The sequence below is a fragment of the Sapajus apella genome, unplaced genomic scaffold, assembly GCF_009761245.1.
Source record: "Sapajus apella isolate SASKATOON/1434 unplaced genomic scaffold, GSC_monkey_1.0 scaffold13, whole genome shotgun sequence".
Lineage (NCBI taxonomy): Eukaryota > Metazoa > Chordata > Mammalia > Primates > Cebidae > Sapajus > Sapajus apella.
The window spans coordinates 23,272,913-23,285,040 of record NW_022436953.1 but is presented as its reverse complement, the minus strand read 5'-3'; the positions used below and the strand labels follow the sequence as shown (position 1 = coordinate 23,285,040).

The window sequence follows — 12,128 nt, the reverse complement described above, 5'->3', positions numbered from 1 at the left end:
CATCAAAAATATAATAAATCTTACTCTTCAAAAAACCCAGCTAAGACAATAAAAAGGCAAGCTGAAGACTGGGAGAAAATATCTGCAAAACTTACCTCTATCCAAAGTACATAAGAAATGCTTACAATTCAATAATAAGACAAGTAGGCAAAATAGTTGGATATACATTTTGCAAAAAAAGACATGGATGGCAAATAAGCACATGAAAAAATGCTCTGTATCACCAGTCATCAAGAAAATACGAATAAAAATCACAATGAAACTCTAGTACACACCCACTGGAATGGCTAAAATTTAAAAGACTGACAATAACAAGTGATGGAAAAGATGTAGGGGAAGGAAGTCCTAGCCAGTATAATCAAGCAAGAGAAAGAAATAAAGGACCACCAAATTGGAAAAGATGAAGTCAAACTATCTGTTTTCTAATGGTATAATCACATACCTAGAAAACCCTACAGTCTCCTCCAAAAGACTTCTAGATTTGATAAATGAATTCAGTAAAGTCTCAGGTTACAAAATCAATGTACACAAATCAGTAGCACTACTGTATACTGACAACAATCAAGCTGAGAATCAAATCAAGAACTCAATCCCCTTTGCAATAGCTGCAAAAAAAAAAAAAAAAAAAACCTAGGAATATACTTAACTAAGGAGGTGAAAGATCTATATAAGGAGAACTACAAAACACTGCTTAAAGAAACCATAGATGACACAAATGGAAATACAAGTCATCTTCATGGACCAGAAGAACTAATATCATAAAAATAACTATATTTCCCAAAGCAATCTACAGATTCAATGCAATTTCTATCAAAATACCAATATTATTGTTCACAGAATTAGTAAAAAAAAAAATTTTTTTAATTCATGTAGAACAACAAAAAAAAAGCCTAAATAGTCAAAGAAGTCCTAAGCAAAAAGAACAAACCTGGAGGCATCACATTATCCAACTTCAAATTATACTACAATGCTATAGTAACCAAAACAGCATGGTACTGGCACAAAAGTAGACACATAGACCAATGGAACAGAACAAAGAACCCAGAAACAGAGCCAAATACCTACAACCAACTGATCTTCAACAAAGCATACAAAAACATAAATTAGGGAAAGAGCACTCTATTCAGTAAATGGTGCTGGGGAAACTGGATACCCATATGTAGAAGAATGAAACTGGATTCCTATCTCTCACCATATACAAAAATCATCTCAAGATGGATTAAAGACTTAAATATAAGACCTGAAGTTATAAAAATCCTAGAAGAAAACCTAGGAAAAACTCTTCTAGACATTGGCCTAGGCAAAGAGTTTATAACTAAAACCCCAAAAGCAAATGCAATAAAATAAATAAATGGGACCTGATTAAACTAAAAAGCTGTGTACGGCAAAACAATCAGCAGAATAAACAGACCCACCAAATGGTAGAAAATATTTGCAAACTATCCATTCAACAATACTTTGACTAATATCCACACTCTACATGGAATTCAAATCAGCAGGGAGAAAAACAAATAATTCCATCAAAAAGTGGGCAAAGGGTTTGCATTCCCTGCACGAAATGCCCGGCAAAGCCACAGAAACCATCCCTGCTAGGGAACAGGAGCTGCCGCAGCCCTCCTAAGGAAAAAGCTGAGAGAGGGTCTGGAACAGAATCTGACAGTGATGAATCAGTACCAGAGATTGAGGAACACAATTCCACACAGACAACCACATAACAAGCCCAGCTGGCAGCAGCAGCTGATATTAATGAAAAACCAGTCAGTAGAGCAGAGTTTGGAGTGAAAAGAAAGCACAGAGGCGATGTCCAAACTGGGTCTTGGGCAGATGACAGGGGTTACTAGAGTCACTATAAGGAAATCCAAGAATATCCTCTTTGTCATCACAAAACCAGATGTCTACAAGAGCCCTGCTTTAGATACCTACATAGTTTTGGGGGAAGACAAGAATGAAGGTTTATCTCAGCAAGCATAGCTAGCAGCTGTTGAGAAATTCAAAGTTCAAGGTAAAGCTATCTCAAACATTTAAGAAAAAACACAGACTCCAACTGTATAAGAGGAGAGTGAAGAGGAAGAAGCTGATGAAACAGGTGTTGAAGTTAAGGACATGGAATTGGTCATGTCACAAGCAAATATGTTGAGAGCAAAGGCAGTCCAAGCCCTGAAGAACAACAGTAATGATATTGTAAATGCTATTATGGTATTAACAAAGTAACCACCTGAAAACAACCTTTTTGGTGTTTCAAAGAAGTAATTGCAGCTTGATTTGAAATTTCTACTGTTTCTAGAAGAGCAATAACAAACATTACAGTCTGACTCTCTAGGAAGCCCTATCCCTAGGAAAAGGGAGAATGCACCACATCAAGGGATCACCCTGTGGGACAAAAGAATCTGAACAGCAGCCCTTGAGTTCCAGATTTTTCCACTGAAATAGTCTACCCAAATGAGAAGGAATCAGAAAAATAATTCTGGTGATGTGACAAAACAAGTTTCTATAACACCCCCAAAAGACCAGCAAGACACTAGCTCCCCAGCAATGGAACAAAACCAAGAAAAAAATCTCTGAATTGCCAGATAAAGAATTTAGAAGATTGATTATTAAGCTACTCAAGGAGACACCACAGAAAGGTGAAAACCAACTTAAAGCAATATAAAAAACAATACAGAATATGGATGAACATGTCTCCACAGAAATAGATCTCATAAAGGAAAAACAATCACAACTTCTGGAAATAAAAGACACATTTAAGAAATACAAAATGCACTGGAAAGTGTCAACAATAGACTAGAACAAGTAGAAGAAACAACTTCAGAGCTCAAAGATAAGGCTTTCAAATTAACCCAATCAGACGAAGACAAAGAAAAAAATTTTTGAAAATGAACAAAGCCTCCAAGAAAACCAGGATTATGTTAAATGGCCAAACCTAAGATAATTGGTGTTCCTGAGGAAGAGGAGAAATCTAAAAGTTTGGAAAACATATTTAAGTAAATAATTGAAAAAAAAAAAAAAAAAAAAAAACCTTCCCTGGCATCACTGGAGATCTACACATCCCAATACAAGAAGCTCAAAAAACACCTGGGAATTTCATCACAAAAAGATAATCACCTAGCCACATAGTCATCAGGTTATCTAAAGTCAAAACAAAGAAAAGAATCAAGAGCTATTGAGGCAAAAGCATCAGGTAACCTATAAAGGACATCCTATCAGATTAACAGCAGATTTCTCACCAGAAACCCTACAAGCCAGAAGGTATTGGGGCCTTATCTTTAGCCCCCTCAAAAAAAAAAATAATTGCCAGCCCAGAATTTTGTATCCAGCAAAACTAAGCTTCATAAAAGAAGAAGAGAAAAAACTTTTTCAGACAAACAAATGCTGAGAGAATTCACCACTACCAAGCCAGAACTGTAACAAATGCTAAAAGTTCTAAATCTTGAAACAAAACCTCAAAATACACCAAATAGAACCTCCTTAGAGCATAAATCTCACAGACACTATAAAACAATAACACAATTTTTTAAAAAAGGTATTCAGACAGCAACTAGCACAATGAATAATAGTATCTCACATCTCAATACTAAAGTTGAATATAAATGACCTAAATACCCCACTTAAAAGATGCAGAATGGAAGAATGGATAAAAATCCATCAACCAAATATCTGCTATCTTTAAGAGACTCACCTAATGCATAAGGACTCACATAAATTTAAGGTAAAGGGGTGGAAAAATATATTCCACGCAAATGAAAACCAAAAGCAAGAAGGAGTATTATCCTGAAAGCAAAAACAGTTTGTCTTTAAAAGACAAAGAGGGACATTATATAATGATAAAAGGATGAGTCTAAGAGGAAAATATCACAATCCAAAATACATACACACCTAACATGTATAACAATTATTACTAGACCTAAGAAATGAGATAGATGGCAACACAATAATAGTGAGGGACTTCAGTACTCCACTGACAGCACTAGACAAGTCATCAAAACAGAAAGTCAACAAAAAAAACAATGGATTTAAACTGTACCTTACAACAAATTGACTTAACAGATATTTACAGAACATTCTACCCAATAACTGCAGAATGTACATTCTTTTCTTCAGCACATGGAACATTTGCCAAAATAGGCTATATGATAAATCACAAAACAAGTCTCAACAAATTTAAGAAAATCAAAATTACATAAAGTACCCTCTCAGACCAGTGGAATAAAACTGGAAATTAACTCCAAAAGGAACCCTAAAAACTATACAAACACAGTGAAATTAAATAATCTGCTCCTGAACAATCTTTAGGTCAATAATGAAATCAAGATGGAAATATAAAAATTATTTGAATTGAATGATAATAGTGACACAACTTATCAAAACCTCTGGGATACAGCAAAAGTGGTGCTAAGAAGAAAGTTCATATCATTAAATAACCTACATCAAAAAGTCTGAAAGAGCATAAGTAGACAATTTGAGGTCACATCTCAAGGAATTAGAGAAACAAGAACAAATCAAAGTCAAATCCAGCAGAAGAAAAGAAATAACAATAAGAGCAAAACAAAATGAAATTGAAAAAAATTACAAAAGATAATTGAAACAAGAAGCTGGTTCTTTGAAAAGATAAACAAAATTGATAGACAATTAGCAACTTTAATCAAGAAATAAAGATCCAAATAAGCTTAATTAGAAACAAAACCTATTACAACCTATTTCCTAGAAATACAAAAGATAATTTAAGGCTACAATGAACACTTATACATGCACAAACTAGAAAATCTAGAGGAGATGGAAAAATTCCTGGAAATATACAAACCTCCCAGATTAAATAAGAAATAAATAGAAACTCTCAACAGACCAATTACAAATAGTGAAATTGAAACAGTAATAAAAAAAAATTGCCAACAAAAAAAAAAGTCCAGCACCAGATGGTTTCACAGGTGAATTCTATCAGGCATTCAAAGAAGAATTGGTACAATCTTGCTGAAAATATTCCAAAAACAGAAAGAGGGAATCCTCTAAGTCATTCTATGAAACCAATATTACCCTAATAACAAAACCAGGACAAGATATAACAAAAAAAAACTCCAGACCAATATCCCTGATGAACATAGATGCAAAAATCCTCAACAAAATACCTAGCTGAATTGCAACAACAAGTCAAAAAGATAATCCACGATGATCAAGTGGATTTCATCCCAGGCATGCAGGGATGGTTTAACAGATGCAAGCCAAAAAATGGGATACACCACATAAACAGAATTTAAAACAAAATTCACATGATCATCTTAATAGATGCAGAAAAAGCATTTGACAAAATCCAGCATCTCTTTATTAATATGATTAAACCCCTGAGAAAAGTCAGCATAGAAAAAAATACCTTATGGTAACAAAAGTCATATATGACAAAACCACAGTCAACATTATGCTGATCAGGAAAAAGCTGAAAGCATTTCCCCTGAGAACTGGAACAAGACAAGGATCTTCACTTTCACCACTGCTATTCAACATTGTACTTGAAGTCCTAGCCAGAGCAAGGACTGACAATCAGACAAGAGAAAGAAATAAAGAGCATCCAAATTGGTAAGGAGGAAGTCAAACTGTCACTGTTCACCAGTGATATGATCACATATATAGAAAACCCTAAAGACTCATCCAGAAAGCTCCTAGTTCTGATAAATGAATTCAGTAAAGTCAGGATACAAAACGAAGGTACATAAACCAGTAGCACTGCTATTGGCCAAGCTGAGAATAAAATTAATAACTCAATCCCTTTTACAACAGCTGCATAAAAAATATAATACTTAGGAATATACCTAGCTAAGGAGGTAAAAGATCTCTACAAAGAAAACTACAAAACGTTGCTGAAAGAAATCATAGATAACACAAACAAATGGAAATACATCCCATGCTCAGGGATGAGTAGAATAAATATTGTGAAAATGACCATACTGCCAAAAGCAATCTATAAATTCAATGCAATTCCCATCAATATACCACCATCATTCTTCACAGAACCAGGAAAAAAAATCCTAAAATTCACATAGAACCATAAAAGAGCCCATGGGGCCAAAGCAAGACTATACAAAAAGAACAAATCTGGAGGCCCTACATGACCTGAATTCAAACTACTACAAGGCTATAGTTACTGAAACAGCATGTTTCTGATATAAAAATAGGCAAGTAGACCAATGCAACAGAGTAGAGAACTCAGAAATAAAACCAAATATTTACAGCCAACGGACCTTCAACAAAGCAAACAAAAACATAAAGTGGGAAAAGGACATCCTTTTCAACAAATGCTGCTAGGATAATTGGCAAGCCACATGTAGAGGAATGAAACTGGATCCTCATCTCTCATCTTATACAAAAATAAACTCAAGGTGGATCAAAGACTTAAATCTAAGACCTGAAACTATAAACATTCTAGAAGATAACATCAGAAAAACCTTTCTAGGCATTGGCTTAGACAAATATTTCATGACCAAGAACCCAAAAGCAAATTCAACAAAAACAAAAATAAACAGGTGGGAGTTAATTAAACTAAAGAGCTTTTGCACAGCAAAAGGAGCAGTCAGCAGAGTAAACAACAACACACAGAGTGGGAGAAAATATTGGCAAATTATGCATCTGACAAAGGACAAATATCCAGAGTCTACAAGGAGCTCAAACAAATCAGCAAGAAAAAAATAAATAATCCTATCAGAAAGTGGGCTAACAACATGAACAGACGATTCTCAAAAGAAGCTATACAAGCAGCCAACAAATGTATGAAAAAATACTTGACATCACTAATTATCAGGGAACTGCAAATCAAAACCACAATGAGATACCACCTTACTCCTGCAAGAACAGCCATAATTTACAAAAAATAACAGATGCTGGCATGGATGTGGTGAAAAGGGAATACTTTTACACTGCTGGTAGGAATGTAAACTTGTACAATCACTATGGAAAACAGTATGGAGATTTCTTAAAGAACTTAAAGTAGAATTTGATCCAGCTAGCTCACTGCTGGGTGTCTTCATAGAGGAAAATAAGTCATTATATGAAAAAGACACTTGCACATGCATGTTTAAAGCAGCACAATTTGCAATTGCAAAATATGGAACTAGCCTAAATGCTCATCAGCTAACGAATGGATTAAAATGTGTGTGTGTGTGTATGTGTGTGTAAAATGGAATATATAAAAAGGAATGAAATAATGGCATTCATAGCAACCTGGATGGAGTTGGAGACCATTATTCTAAGTAAAATAACTCAGGAATGGACAACTAAACATGGTATGTTTTCACCTTCAAGTGGGAGCTAGGCTATGAGGACACAAAGTCACAAGAATGATATAATGAACTTTGGGAACTCAGGTGGGGAAGGGTAGGAGGGGAGTAAGGAATAAAAGACTACACATTGAGTACAGCATCCATGGCTTGGTGACAGGTGCACCAAAAATCTCAGAAATCACCACTAAAGATCTTTTCCCAGCAACCAAAAACCACCTGTTCCCCAAAAACCATTGAAATTTAAAAAATAAAATAAAATAATAAAGACAAAAAAAGTGGGCAAAGGACATGAATGAACACTACTCAAAAGAAGATACATAAATAGCCAGCAAACATATGAAAAAATGCTTAACATCACTAATCATCAGGGAAATGTAAATTAAAACCGCAATGAGATACTACCTTACCCCAGCCAGAATGGCCAGTTTTTAAAAAGTAAAAAAACAATAGATGTTGGTATGGATGTGATAAAAAGAGAATGCTTACGCACTCTGGTGGGAATGTAAATTAATACAACCTCTATGGAAAACAGTATGGAGATTTCTCAAAGAACTAAAAGTAGATCAACCATTAGATCCAGCAATCCTGCTACTGGGTATCTACCCAAAGGAAAAGTCATTATATCAAAAAAGCACCTGCATGCGTATGTTCATCACAGTGCAATTTACCATTGCAAAGATATGGAACCAACCTAAGTGCCCATCAACCAGTAAGTGGATAAAGGAGAGAGAGAGACAGACAGACAAAGAGACATACATACACACACACCATGGAATACTACTCAGTCATAAATAAGAATGAAATAATGTCTTTTGCAGCAACTTGGTTGGAACTGGAGGCCATTATTCTAAGTGAAGTAACACAGGAATGAAAATCCAAGTACTGTATGTTCTCACTTATAAATGAGGCATACCAAGGGGTATAATGGACATTGGAGTCTTAGAAGTGGGGAGGGTGGAGAGAGATGAAGAATAAAAAACAACATATCGGGTACAACATACACCACTCGAGAAACATGTACACTGAAATCTCAGACTTCACCACTGTACAATTCATCCATGTAACCAAAAACCTCTTGGACCCCAAAAGTTATTGAAATTAAACATATATTTTTTAAAAGATGTGGTACAAACTCTCATACATTGCTGATAGGAGTGTAAAATGATACACTTTGGAATACAAGCAGTTTCTTATAAATTTAACATACAGCTACTATTAAGAACCAACAATTCCACTCCTCGTTATTAACCCAAAAGAAATGAAAGTATAGATCCACAGGTAACTTTAATGCAAATGTTTAAAGTAACTTTATTCAAACCAGCCAAAAATTAAAAATAGTCCAAGTATTCACCAATAGGTGAATGAATAAACAAATATTGGTATACCCATACAAAGGAAGACTCGGCAATAAAAAATAAACTATTAAAATTCACAACATAGATGAATCTCAAAAACAGTATGCAAAGTGAAAAAAGCCAGGCCCAAAATAACATAGGTCCTGTATGATTCCATTCATACATATAAACAGATATATAGATTTTTTTTGAGGATGTAAAATATGTAGAATGCTGGCATTCTAAGGGTCTGGCTCTGTCACCCAGGCTGGAGTGCAGTGACACAATTTTGGCTCACTGCAACCTTTGGCTTCCAAGCTCAAGAGATCCTCCGACATCAGCCTCCTGAGTAGCTGGGACCACAGGTACACGCCGCTATGCCAGGATAATTTTTATATTTTTTGTAAAGGCAGGATTTTCCCTTGATGCCCAGGCTGGTATTGAACTCCTGGGCTCAAGCAATCCACTCACCTCACCCTCCCAAAGTACTGGGATTAAAGGTATGAGCCACCACGCCTGGCCAATGCCATATACTTAAAGCTCTCGAAAATGCAATCTAATCTACAGCAATAAAAGCAGATCTGTGATTGCTTGGGGCTAGAGGTAGAGAGAGAGGTTGACCATAAAAAGACAGAGAAGGAACTTAGGCCTGTTGGAAATCTTGTGTCTTGATCGTGGTAGTTGTTATATGTATACGTTCATCAAATTCACCAAAATGAAAATAGGTGAAGTTTATTTTATATTGATTTATCTCAATAAACTGAATTATTGACTGAGTGTGGTAGCTCATGCCTGTAACCCAGCACTTTGGGAGGCCTGAGGTTGGGAGTTCAAAACCAGTCTTACCAACATGGAGAAACCCCATCTCTACTAAAAGTACAAAATTAGCTGGGCATGGTGGCACAAACCTGTATTCCCAGCTACTCAGGAGGCTGAGGCAGGAGAATCACTTGAACCCAGGAGGCGGAAGTTGCGGTGATTCGAGATTGTGCCATTGCACTCCAGCCTGGGCAACAAGAGCAAAACTCCATCTCAATAAATAAATAAAGAAACAAACTAAATTTTTTTTCAAAGGGGGGAACTTTCCAAGAAGCAGTATTAAAATACAATTGCCTCAGTATCAGCAGGGGATTGGTTCCAGGACTCCCATGTATACCAAAATCCACAGATGGTCATGTCCCTGACATAATACCACATAGTAGTTGCGTATAAGCTATGCACACCCTCCCACATACCTTAAATCATCTCCAGATTACCTATAATACCTATAAATGCTATGTAAATAGTTGTTATACTGTATTGATATTTATATTATTTCTATTTTTGTACTGTTCTTTTTACTTTTTATTATTATAATACTTTTGACCTATGGTTGGTTGAATCCTCGAATACGGAACCTGCAGATACGGAGAGCCAACTGTACAATAAACTGAAACTTTCTTCCTGGGGTAATCAGAGGATTAAAAAAAAAAAGTAACTTCTTAAGTGAATCAATGCTTTTAATGCCTAAAATCATCTGCAAGGACACACTGCCTTTTGCAGCTACAGCTAACTCTAGAAAGTGCTTACCCTTTTCCATCCCTTCATCCCATCTTTGGATAAGATTTTAATGATCAGCTAACAAATTAGCAGGAATTAGTTGGCAACCATGGAAAAGGTCAGGCTTTATAGACATGGAAGACAGGGGGGAGAAGGCTACAGTTTCACCTCAAGACGTAGGAGAGCCAGGCACAGTGGCTCGCACCTATAATTCCAGCACTTTGAGAGGCCAACAGGTTAGGTCACTTGAGGTCAGGGGTTCGAGACCAGCCTGGCCAACATGGTGAAATCCTGTCTCTACTAAAAATACAAAAATTAGCTGGGCAAGATGGCACGCACCTGTAATCCCAGCTTGGAAACTGAGGCACGAGAGTCGCTTTAACCCAGGAGGCAGAGTTTGCAGTGAGCCGAGACGGATATAAAATGTGTAGAATGCCGGCATTCTAAGAATACCCCCATGAGCTGTGGAGAGTTCAGGGGAGAAGAAACAGAGGGAGAAAGAGAAAGCAGAGGGGGCATCCTCTCAGCTGCTCAGCCTCTTGCTCTCAGCTCAGGGATCTGACCCTTCAGTATCCTATGAGACAACGTGGACATAGGTCGGGCTACAGCAAGGAGCCCAGGAATGAACTGTTCAGACGCAGCAGCCTTGCCTGCTGAAATAATGCATCTGCTCAGACCCACTCCTAACAGCTACAGGACTTCAGTTTTAAAGTTCCATTGGAGGCTCATGTCCTGAATGCCTAAAATATCAAAAGTTACCAATCAAGCTCTCAAACTGCTAAATGCAATGTGTCATATTCTCCTACGTTGATCAGTATACCTTCATATGGACAGTTTAAAATATGTACAAAGTTAGGTTTTAATATAACTGAAGACTGGCAAAATATCAAACAACTAAATTTAGTATTGCCTATGTCTGAGTGTCTATTAATGGGCTAGTGGTGTTTGAAATGTAACAAAGGTATACATCATACATTATATTTATTTCATAAGTTTTACTTTTCCTGACTTCATTTTAGCAAAATTATATTTTTATAATCAAGATTTTCAGGCCATTGCACGTTGGCTCATGCCAATTCCAGCACTTTGAGAATCCAAGGTAGGAGGATTGCTTGAGCGCAGGAGTTTGAGATCAGCCTGCTCAACATAGCAAAATCCTGTATCTATAAAAAAAAAATTTTTTTTTTAATGAGCCAGGTGTGGTGGCATGTGCCTGTAGTCCCAGCTACTCGGGAGGCTGAGATGGGAGGACTGCTTGAGCCCAGGAGATCAAGGCTGCAGTGAGCTTTGATTGCACCACTGCACTCCAGCCTGGGCCACAGAGCGAGACCCTGTCTCAAAAAAATTTTTTTTCATATAATTTGGGTTAGATTGCTAGCAATGGCCTAAACTATTAAACAATAAGTAATGATATTCAAAATGTATAAAATTAGAATGAATTTTCATTAAAAATAGAAATTATTTGATTTTAGAAATTTATTTTTATGCTTTCAAGATAGGTTATTTTTCTAAAATACTCCAAAGTATATATGTATGCAAAATCCAAATTTTAATTAATAAATATAAAATTTTTACATCAAGACTTTTTAAAGCTGAAATTGTAATTTTTTGAAAATGTAATCAAAGCATATTAAATATATTTTATAGAAGTTAAACTATTCCTAATTTTAGCATTCAATTTCCATCTAGTTGCCTATATAAAGAATAGATATCACACTTCAGGCATATTATTTCTAGACCTACATAAATATAAGTTTAAGAATAATATGCACTGTTTCAACATTGCAGATTATTCCTCAGCTACCATGTGTAGCTACCACAAAACTGTGCTAATTTTTGAGTACCTCTGGAACCAAGAATTAGAACACAAAGAGAAACAGGAAAATGAACGCTTGGCACTACCGAGAAACAGTAACTCTCCATGCAAGAATTCATTACAAGTTAATTAAAGACAAATTAATTAAAGTATTTTTTCTTTACCTCAGCGCTCTGG

General features: G+C 36.0%; 1 pseudogene; it reads left to right on the top strand.

The window, feature by feature from the left end:
• The first annotated feature begins 1,388 nt into the window (after window positions 1–1,388).
• On the top strand, window positions 1,389–2,540 carry LOC116553700 (annotated as a pseudogene).
• Window positions 2,541–12,128: the final 9,588 nt, after the last annotated feature.